At 38.5% G+C, this 10,000-nt stretch overlaps 11 non-coding genes across 11 annotated transcripts; 7 read left to right on the top strand and 4 right to left on the bottom strand.

Annotated features, from left to right (window-relative positions):
- Positions 1–6,982: 6,982 nt before the first annotated feature.
- Positions 6,983–7,055, bottom strand: TRNAM-CAU (transfer RNA methionine (anticodon CAU)). Its single transcript has one exon. It is a non-coding gene; the product is annotated as a tRNA-Met (tRNA).
- Positions 7,056–7,131: 76 nt separating this feature from the next.
- On the bottom strand, positions 7,132–7,203 carry TRNAG-UCC (transfer RNA glycine (anticodon UCC)). The gene has a single exon. It is a non-coding gene; the product is annotated as a tRNA-Gly (tRNA).
- A 262-nt stretch (positions 7,204–7,465) lies between these two features.
- TRNAV-AAC (transfer RNA valine (anticodon AAC)) lies at positions 7,466–7,538 on the top strand. Its single transcript has one exon. It is a non-coding gene; the product is annotated as a tRNA-Val (tRNA).
- A 3-nt stretch (positions 7,539–7,541) lies between these two features.
- TRNAE-UUC (transfer RNA glutamic acid (anticodon UUC)) lies at positions 7,542–7,613 on the top strand. Its single transcript has one exon. It is a non-coding gene; the product is annotated as a tRNA-Glu (tRNA).
- Positions 7,614–7,710: 97 nt separating this feature from the next.
- Positions 7,711–7,792, top strand: TRNAS-GCU (transfer RNA serine (anticodon GCU)). The gene has a single exon. It is a non-coding gene; the product is annotated as a tRNA-Ser (tRNA).
- A 100-nt stretch (positions 7,793–7,892) lies between these two features.
- On the bottom strand, positions 7,893–7,964 carry TRNAE-CUC (transfer RNA glutamic acid (anticodon CUC)). Its single transcript has one exon. It is a non-coding gene; the product is annotated as a tRNA-Glu (tRNA).
- Positions 7,965–8,092: 128 nt separating this feature from the next.
- TRNAN-GUU (transfer RNA asparagine (anticodon GUU)) lies at positions 8,093–8,166 on the top strand. Its single transcript has one exon. It is a non-coding gene; the product is annotated as a tRNA-Asn (tRNA).
- Positions 8,167–8,317: 151 nt separating this feature from the next.
- TRNAR-ACG (transfer RNA arginine (anticodon ACG)) lies at positions 8,318–8,390 on the bottom strand. The gene has a single exon. It is a non-coding gene; the product is annotated as a tRNA-Arg (tRNA).
- An 84-nt stretch (positions 8,391–8,474) lies between these two features.
- TRNAV-CAC (transfer RNA valine (anticodon CAC)) lies at positions 8,475–8,547 on the top strand. Its single transcript has one exon. It is a non-coding gene; the product is annotated as a tRNA-Val (tRNA).
- A 109-nt stretch (positions 8,548–8,656) lies between these two features.
- Positions 8,657–8,728, top strand: TRNAP-AGG (transfer RNA proline (anticodon AGG)). The gene has a single exon. It is a non-coding gene; the product is annotated as a tRNA-Pro (tRNA).
- Positions 8,729–8,894: 166 nt separating this feature from the next.
- Positions 8,895–8,976, top strand: TRNAS-AGA (transfer RNA serine (anticodon AGA)). The gene has a single exon. It is a non-coding gene; the product is annotated as a tRNA-Ser (tRNA).
- The last annotated feature ends 1,024 nt before the right edge of the window (positions 8,977–10,000 follow it).

Below are 10,000 nucleotides of genomic sequence, written 5' to 3' on the forward strand. Positions count from 1 at the left end.
TAAAAAATCGAACTATAGTGTTGTTATTTTAATTTATTGTGAAAATTCGTATTATTGTGCTGTTTATTTTATAGAAACACCCACAATATAGAAAGGTTGTAGTGAGTTTGGTAAATTTAAATACCAAACAAAACAAGTTTTTTACATAAACAAACACTTATAAGCATTTTTTGTTGTTGTTAATATATTAAGTGATACTTTTTTGTGAAAATGGCAAATTTAAAAGGTGCCCTCACCTTTTTAAAGAGAGTGAGAACATTTTGCATAGACTTAAAATCTGCCGCTAATGGTAAAAAATTTAGTGAAGCTGAGTGGATGGATCTTTTGCTAGAGGATCTAAAACTCGAAATTAGTGATATAGAGGAAGCTGGCGTCCATGGAATTACCCAGCTCCTCATGGTTACCTGCTTCACTGAGGAGGTCTACAAGGCCAAGCTCGCCTTGTTGGAGAAGGGCGAAAAGTGGACCAAGATGAGAGGCTTGATGGTTTATGGTTACTCAACTGAGGAGTATGTTACTACCATCAAGGTCAAGAATTGGTCAAATTTTATGGACACTGAGGCTATTATCTCTGTCCTGAAAGCCTATGGAGATGTGTTGACATTTCATCGGGGTACTGTGGCAGGTTACCCCACAATCTTTTCTAACTTCATTATCGTTAAAATGAAGCTTAGAAATGATTGTGAATTGCCAGCTCTAATCAGAAACACTGGCTGTGGCGAAATTTTGCAGATCTGGTGGGAAGGCGCAGACAAGATATGCTATAGATGTAACAATAAAGGTCATACTATGGCCTTTTGCCGGCAAAAAGCAGCTTATCTGGCTGATGAAGCTGCCGTTGATTCCTGGGCAGCTGTTGTGGCTGGCAAAGCTGTAGATGCTCATTCCAAGAAGAAGGCAAAGGATTTTCCTTCTTTGGCTGCTGATAATTCTAATGGCAGCCGAAACAAGCCTTCCAAAGGCAACGGGAGCAAGGCTGTCCGTTCTGACGCCGCTGTAGGTGGCTCCGGCTTGCCCAATGGCCAGGGAAGCAGGGCTGGCCGTTCTGACGCCGCTGTGGGTGGCTCCGGCTTGCCCAATGGCCACGGGAGTAAAGCTGGCCGTTCTGACGCCGCTGTAGGTGGCTCCGGCTTGCCAAATGGCCAGGGAAGCAGGGCTGGCCGTTCTGACGCCGCTGTGGGTGGCTCCGGCTTGCCCAATGGCCACGGGAGTAAAGCTGGCCGTTCTGACGTTGCTGTAGGTGGCTCTGGCTTGCCCAATGGCCACGGGAGCAAGGATGTTGTTGCTGATGGCTCTGTAAGTGGCTCTGGCTTAGCTAACGGCCAAGAGAGTCCTGATATGTTCAGTAGCCAGGACTTTATTCCTGCTACAAACCCTGCTAAAGCTGTAAAGGCTAAGGAGTTAAATGACATTGAAACTTCTAATGTTTTTACACCTCTGTCTGAGAAAATTGACGAATTTTCGTCAGGGGAGGCCTCTCCTGAAATGCCCTTGAATCAGTTGGGCATGTTGCAGGACAGCCTGGTCTGGTATGAAGGCCGTGGCAGGATTGAGGCCCACAATTCTGATGTGTCTGATGGCGAGGAGGTGAGCATGGAGCTTGACTCTAACTTAAAAAGAGGACGCTCTAACTCTCTGGATAATATAGGCTTACAAAAAAGTCTAAAAAGGCATTTAAAAGGCCAAAAGAAATAGGCCTTTTGATTTAGCAACAATCATGTTTATGCTAAAAAATGGCGAAGTTTAGTGTTCTTTCACTAAATGTGAACCATACATCAAATTTTAGTGAAGTTATAGAACATTTAAAGTCAAAAAAGCCAGCGGTTTTTTTTCTCCAAGAGTGTCCCTTGGAGACAAATCAACTAGAACTTATTGTTAGCCGTTTTGGTTACAAAGCATATTGTTCACTTGTAAATTTTGAGCAGCCAGGTGTTGCTATTATTTATCTAGAAGCCCTGGGTCCTGTTGAGATCCTGCCATTGGAACCAGGCCGCCTGTTGTTTATAAAGATAAATGATAATATGTCTTTTATAAACATATATGCTCCAAGTGGAAATGATAATAAATATGCCAGAAAAACTCTTTATAATGAAACTTTGCCACGAAATTTGCAATTGAGAAGGTTGCAACCTATTCTCATTGGTGATTTTAATTGCGTGATATCTGAAAAAGATGTTATCCAAAACTTTAGTCAAAAAAAGAGCACAGCTTTGGCTCTTTTAGTTAACACTTTTGACTATACTGATTGTTATAGACATTTGCAGCCACAAGGACGTGAATATTCTTTCTCTAGGCCTGGCTGTACAGCATCTAGGATTGACAGAATCTATGTGCCGGCCAGGGCTTTGCCTGCTGTTGAGAATATGGTGTATTTTCCTAGCCTTTCAGACCACAAAGGCATGGAGCTTGTGTTTAAGGAGGAGCTCGCCCCCCTGCCCCCCAAAATACCGGGGCTATGGAGGCTTAACACAAGTGTTTTGAGCTCGCCTGATTTTTTGCCAAACTTTGTTCCTATTTGGCAGGAAAGTTTGAGGTCAGAGGCTGATTTTGCAGCGCCTCATATCTGGTGGGAGGAGAAAGGAAAGCCTAGTATCAGGGCTTTTCTTATCAGGTTTGCTTTAATGCGCAATAAATGTATTAAAAACACTAAAATTTTTCTTTTTTCAGCCCTTGAAAAATACATCAACCAGCGTGATTTTGACAAGGCTAAGCAAGTTCGGGAGAGGCTGCGCTCCTTAATCACCCAGGAGTCCATGGGCTACGTCCTACAGACCAAGGATATGGTGGAGGAGGAGAAAGTGTCCCTTTTTCATCTGAGTAGAGCCTTTAAAAACGGCGCTGCTAACTCCCTCTCCAGACTAAAAATTGGAGGGGTTGAGGTTGAGGACACTGCAGCGATACAGGAGGAGGCTTGTAGTTTTTTTTCCTCCCTCTTTAATGGCCATCATAGGTCATCTAATGTTGGAGGGGAGCCCGTTGATACTGGTGTCCCCTTTGAGCCTAATTTTGATCATTTTGATCAGTTCACTGAAGGGCTTGGGGCCCTAGATGATGGCCAAGCTGAGGCTCTTGAAGGTCCAGTGATATTGGACGAGCTGGCTTTTGCATTGGATTCTTGTCCTGACGGCAGGAGTCCAGGTAATGATGGGATACCATATGAATTCTACAAGGTAACTCGTCATATTATTGGTGAAAAATTAGTACAGATTTTCAATAGTCAATTGAATGATGTAAGTTTAATTCCATCTATGTCACAAGGAGTTACAAAACTCCTAAATAAGTTGGATAAAGGGTGTCCAACAATAAAGCAAGTGCGTCCTTTAACTTTATGTAATTCAGACTACAAAATTTTGTCAAAAATTTTAACTGCCAGATTAAATTCAGTGTTGGATACTTGTTTAAAAAGTCGACAACTTGCATGTAATTCTAATGAAATTATATTAAATGGTGTTACAGATCTTTTAAGCTCTATTGAATATTGTAAAGTTAAAAAGATTAATGCTTATTTAGTTAGCTACGATATTTTCAAAGCTTTTGACAAAACAAACATTTCTTTTGTATTAAAAGTAATGGAAAAAATGAATTTTAAACATAATTTTCGTTCCTGGATAAAGTTATTTCACACAGATATTTCAACAAGTTTTATTTTAAATGGTATAACTAAAATTATTGATTTAGTAAATAATGTCAGGCAGGGGGATCCTCTTGCTATGCCATTATTTTTAATTAATGTTGAACCATTGTTATTAACATTAAACAGTGTCATTGAGGGCTTGAAGGTTGGGGTTGTTAATCAAAAGGAGGAGGGATATGTTGACGACATCACTGCTGTCTCAACAGATCCTGAGGATCTCCTTAGGATTGACAAACTTTTTACTGATTTTGAAGCTCTCTCTGGTACTGTTTTAAATAGGTCAAACAAATGTAAAGTGATGGGACTTGGAGGATGGAAGGGTAGGTCAAATTGGCCGCTGGCCTGGCTGCAACCAGTGGACTCTGTAAAAATTTATGGAGTCCATTTCTGTCCTTCAATCTCAGAAACAATACATTTGTCATGGAAAGTTTGTTTAGAAAAATTTAATAATTGTTTGCAGGCTTGGTCTGGGCGGGCCCTTCCTTTCTTGTCACAGAAAGCAACTGTTCTTAAGGTTTTTGCTACCTCCAAGCTCTGGTACCTAGGCCAGGTATTGCCAATACCTAAGGCCGTGGTAACAGAGATTGAGAAAAGAATGGGTACCTTTCTTTGGCAGGGAAGGTTGGAAAGGCTAGAAATCAACGAGTTGTATAATGCAACAGTTGATGGTGGCCTTGGCCTGCCTAATATTCAAGCCAAATGTGATGCATTATTTGTTAAGCATTTGACAAGGATTTTAAGCAAGGATTGCCGTTCCAGAGATCATTTGCTCTATTGGATTGGATTGAGGTTAAGAAACTTGTTTCCTACCTTTGTCCCGCCCCTTAGATCAGATGAAATTCCACCCTATTTTCTCCATTGTGTTCGCATGCTGGAGGACAAGGTGTTGGACCTTGACGTTGCAAGGCTGGAGGTGGTGAAAACCAAGGAGGTGTATGGGTTATTTAACTCCACCCCGCCCCCTCCCAAGGTCATGGACAAGAGATCTTTGAATTGGGAGAGGGTTTGGGTGAGGTTAAATGATCCAATTCTTTGTCGAGAATCTTTGGACATTTGCTTTTCAATTTTACATGACATATATCCAACTAGGGAGAGATTAAAGAGGTGCAGACAGCATTTGACGGGCTTCTGTCCTCAATGTCCTAGGACATTGGAGACAGCTGTCCATTTATTTGCTGAATGCCCCTCTATTCTCCATATTTGGATATATGTCAAGAATTTATTAATAAGAAATGACATAATTGCATCAATTTTGGTTGATGATCAATTGTGTTTGTTTTTTGATTTGGACGTGGAGAGAAATAAGATTAAACTTTATCTTTTTATTATTTCAAAATACATTTTATTTGTGCATCTTAACAAAAAGCAAATTCAAAATTCAACTGTAGGGCATTTTAAATCTTTTTTGGTGCACAAAATACCAACAAATTTAGGTCTTTTAATCTAGTTTCTCTTCATGTAAAAATCACGAAACCTTTCTTATTTTTTGCCGCTATTTTTCAACATATAATTTTCTTTGATTAAAAAACTATAATAGTTTATTTTTGAAGACATTATTTTCTTTGCTTTTTAGTTTCATTTTTTGCATTCTAATTAAAACGAAAATTTCTTTATTATTATTCAACTTAATTTTAATGAATATTGAATATTTCTTTTAGTTATATATTCTTAAACATTTTACGAGTATGATTATAGTAATAAGAAATCATATTTTATCATATTTTAGCCAAATTTAGACCTTAGTGCTTATTTTTTTAAAAGTTTATTAAAAACTTTACTTTAATTAAGACCGAAATTTTACATGATTTAGTGAAATGTTTTAGTTTAATGAATTTTTATTTCAGCTTCGGTTTTAAATACAAATTTTAATTTCTCTTTATCTATCAAATGTTTTTTTTTATGTATTTTACAGATTTAAATTTTATAAATCTACGAGAAACAGCACTAAACTAGGTTGGTTTGTATTTCTAAACAAGCTTTCCATTTTATGTATCATGATTTTCGTGATTAAAAGTCAAGAAGTTTTTGTTTAAAGATTAACAATAAGAAAGCTTTTTTCTCTATTGATATTTTGATTTTAAATGTTTTGATTTGCTTTCTTTTTAATTTTGATGGATCATTTATAATGATTACGAGAAATTGGGTAAATTTACCCCCAAAACAATTTAGTACCTAGTCAATATTTAGATTTTTTCTCGAGGCAAAGAATTTAAATTTAAAATAATCACGAAACCTGTCTATAGTTTATATTTTGCATGAAATTGTATTTCATGATATTGCTGAATTTATTTAACTTTTTATTTATATAAATTATTTATATTTATTCATTTATGTTTCAAAATATGGTTTAAAAGCATATTTCATTATGATTATTACCGAATTTTAATTTTTATTGAGTAGTGTAATTCAAAACTTGTTTGACAGGTTTCCTAGATTTACTCAAATTTATTAATTTTAATCAAAAATTTTCAAGTAAACTTAAAGTATTAATATTATACTTCGTAATTTTAACAAAAGTTTATGAATTCTAATTATTTTATTGGTTTATTTTTGTTTTCAAAGTTTTTTTTGTTTTATTTTTGATTACTTAATTTCATAGATTAAGACAAAAAATGCATAGTTAAATAATTATTTCATTTTATTTACAGATTTTGCAAATTACAATATATATTTATCACTTTCTAATAATTTCATTTTAAAAGTAAAATTTTTGCCTAGATATTTAAATTTTATTGATTTAAATTTAAAGTTTTATTTAGGATTTATAGTTTGAATCATCTTTACAAAGGTGATATTTAATAATTAGAAAAAGGAAGGCAATGAATTTTGCTGCATATATTTTCATTCTATTTCGGTTTTATGCAAATAAAATGTGGCCTTTTCATTTCCTTGCTTATTTGGTTGACTTGACCAATATAAAGTAGGGTACATTGGTGTATCCATTTAATGATTATATATTTTTGGAGTAAAAATTCAATTTTCGGGTTTTTTCTCCACAGAAGAGATATCATTATGTTCTTCTGCTATATTTTTTGTTTTATGGTTCTTGCAAAAAAGATAATTTGCAGTGATTTTATCTTTTTGCAAGAATTATATATTTTTTTTCATCATTTGTATACATATTGTAACTTTAAAAGCCCTTATTGTGGGTTCACTTTTAATAAAACTCTGTAGCGCTTTGGATGAATAAATTTTAAAAGAAAAAAAAATCACTGAAGTTAAGCAACATTGGGCCAAGTTAGTACTTGGATGGGTGACCGCCTGGGAATACTTGGTGTCGTAGGCCTAAACTTTCGTTTTCCTTTCCATCACTACACGCATTAGACATATTAAGATCAAAATGAAGTCTGCCCCCGGTGAGGCTCGAACTCACGGCCTTCAGATTATGAGACTGACGCGCTGCCTACTGCGCTACGGAGGCTTGGTGATCTCTGTTGCACAATTTGGAAGCAGTATTGGCCAATTACGGCACATACCATGGCTTAAAAATTCAGCTCTGCGTCAGCCGGGAATCGAACCCGGGTCAACTGCTTGGAAGGCAGCTATGCTCACCACTATACCACTGACGCTTCTTCATGACATGGGCTCCCACAATACCATCCGCCAGTTCCAAATTCAAAGTCACGATGTGACAGGGAAAGGAAAAAATTGTCACTGCCGTGACCAGGATTCGAACCTGGGTTACTGCGGCCACAACGCAGGCTCCTAACCACTAGACGATCACGGCTAGAGACAGTGACAAAGGCACAAATGTTCTAGTGTACATACCACAAAGGCCAGCCTTTTCCGTGATTTCATAACATCCCACCTTAGTTGGCACTATACCACAGAGTTTCCGTGGTGTAGCGGTTATCACATCTGCCTAACACGCAGAAGGTCTCCGGTTCGATCCCGGACGGAAACATGATCCCACGTGGTCTAACGGCTAGGATATCTGGCTTTCACCCAGGAGGCCCGGGTTCAACTCCCGGCGTGGGAAATCTTTTTCTTCTCTAAAAACTGCTGAACCACCAGGATCTCATTCTTTCATGCAAACATCAAGGGCTTCCCAAGTTTCGGCCTGACTCCTCCTAGTTGACGAGGTGGCCGAGTGGTTAAGGCGTTGGACTGCTAATCCAATGGGCTCTGCCCGCGTGGGTTCGAATCCCATCCTCGTCGGAAGTTTTGTTCAATTATTGCCTTTTCTTCTCTCGAGAAATTCGATGCTATACCAACTCAACTACACTTGGACAAGCGCACAAGAGGGGGGAAAAAAGTTTTCCGTTACCGGGAATCGAACCCGGGCCTGCTGGGTGAGAGCCAGCTATCCTAACCACTAGACCATAACGGAAGGATGTATGATGTGTTTAGCAGTGCAAACTTAAACAAAGCATTTTCCAAACTGGCTTTCTCAATTGTACAATTATTTAACCATGTTGGCATATTTCTCAATTATTTCGATACCAGCATCATCAACTTGCCTCCGTGGCGCAATCGGCTAGCGCGTTCGGCTGTTAACCGAAAGGTTGGTGGTTCGAGCCCACCCGGGGGCGCAGACACCTTTTTCTTGTTGAGCGTAGCAATCAACGTGAACAAATCATAAGTATTGGCAGCTAAACAAACATATTGTCCATGTATCTGTGTATGCAATGTCATGCCATGTGTCTCAGTCATACACATTTAGTCTGTTCAAAGATAAAAATCCGATCTCGGCAGGATTCGAACCTGCAATCTTCTGCTCCGTAGTCAGACGCGTTATCCGTTGCGCCACGAGACCCTGTAGTACACCGTTGGGACAGATCCATACCACATTTGCTACAACTCAATATTTCAAACAAAGAATTTGCCTCTCTACCAGCAAGGTTCCTTAGTGTAGTGGTTATCACGTGTCCTTCACACGGACAAGGTCGCCGGTTCGATCCCGGCAGGAACCAAACAGTCTGTTTTTTCTTCTTCTTTCTTGAAGGTCCTCGTTCAAAGGTGAGTCTCCTTCCGCAGGCATGTCAAATAAATACCCACACGCACTGTTACCACTCAACAGCTGGCTCGTTGGTCTAGGGGTATGATTCTCGCTTAGGGTGCGAGAGGTCCCGGGTTCAAATCCCGGACGAGCCCACTTGCTTTTTGGATTGGTCATGTTTGGCCCTAATTTCAGGGTTTCTGCAAATATGTTCCAGAGCTAGCCGGGCTGCTTGCAAACCTGTGTGAAGTGGCAAGCTAAGCTAATCCAAGTTATTCTACTGTATGAGAATGCCGCCAAATGTGCCCCCATCAATGGATTGCAGTCGTGGCCGAGTGGTTAAGGCGTCTGACTAGAAATCAGATTCCCTCTGGGAGCGTAGGTTCGAATCCTACCGACTGCGGATAACATTTTGCCCTTCTCTCCATAGGTCATGGGCTGTTTGGGGGGTTACAAAGAGCCACAAATTGTCCTTTCCCTATGTGCCAGCAACGTTGGTTCAGTGGTAGAATGCTCGCCTGCCACGCGGGCGGCCCGGGTTCGATTCCCGGACGTTGCAGCAATTCATTTTGCAAGAACCTGAACCAGAATAGCAAGAGTTCCAACAAACAACATTCAAATGAAATCCGCTTGTCACTGGCGTACTCAAAGATGGAAAATATTTAGTTTTCGAGTACCAATCCTTGCCAGAATAATGCCAGGAAATGCGCAGCAATCGCGTTAACAAGATCCAAAATAAATTGCACTGAAAAAACCTATACTTTTTTCCCATTTTCAAAGTTTGAATTCTGTTGAATTAACTATTGTCTAAAGGATTTATGCATTCTATCGCTCAAGAGGACAGCTGCTGACCTCCAGTGTTCATGGTTAAGTCAAATACACGTTAAAGGTAAAAATTTGCCCCAAACAAAGTATTTTAATGTAATGTACTAGAAAAATAATTTGTTTAACTTAAATCTAAGTTTCAAAATTATTCTATTTTTCTAACCCATTGAGAGACTTTTTTTATGTGCTTTTTGGGAAAATTTTTATGTTTAATATGCATTTGACTAAGCCATGTACACTGGAGGTCAGCAGCTCTCCTTCAAGAATAGTTATTTAACAGAATCAAACTTTAAAGATGAGAGAAAAGTACAAATAAGTATTTTTTTCTGTTGATTTAATGGTATCTGTGCATACAATAGGCAACACCCAAATTTCCCTTTTTCATAAATTTATCTTGAAATATAAAGACATCCCAAAACTGATGGATTGGACTTGTAGAAGGAACCAATTGAGTATCTTAGGTCGAAAAAGGTTTGTGTTTTGAGCATTTGTGACCAAGTAGTGGCCAAACAGTGAGGAAACATATAAAAAGACTTTAGAAGTCCGAGATATTATTTTTTTGTTTTATTGAAACCCAAGAAAAAAATATGATTTTATTAACT

The sequence above is a fragment of the Acartia tonsa genome, chromosome 5 (genome assembly GCF_053477335.1).
Source record: "Acartia tonsa isolate MP-2025a chromosome 5, ASM5347733v1, whole genome shotgun sequence".
Lineage (NCBI taxonomy): Eukaryota > Metazoa > Arthropoda > Copepoda > Calanoida > Acartiidae > Acartia > Acartia tonsa.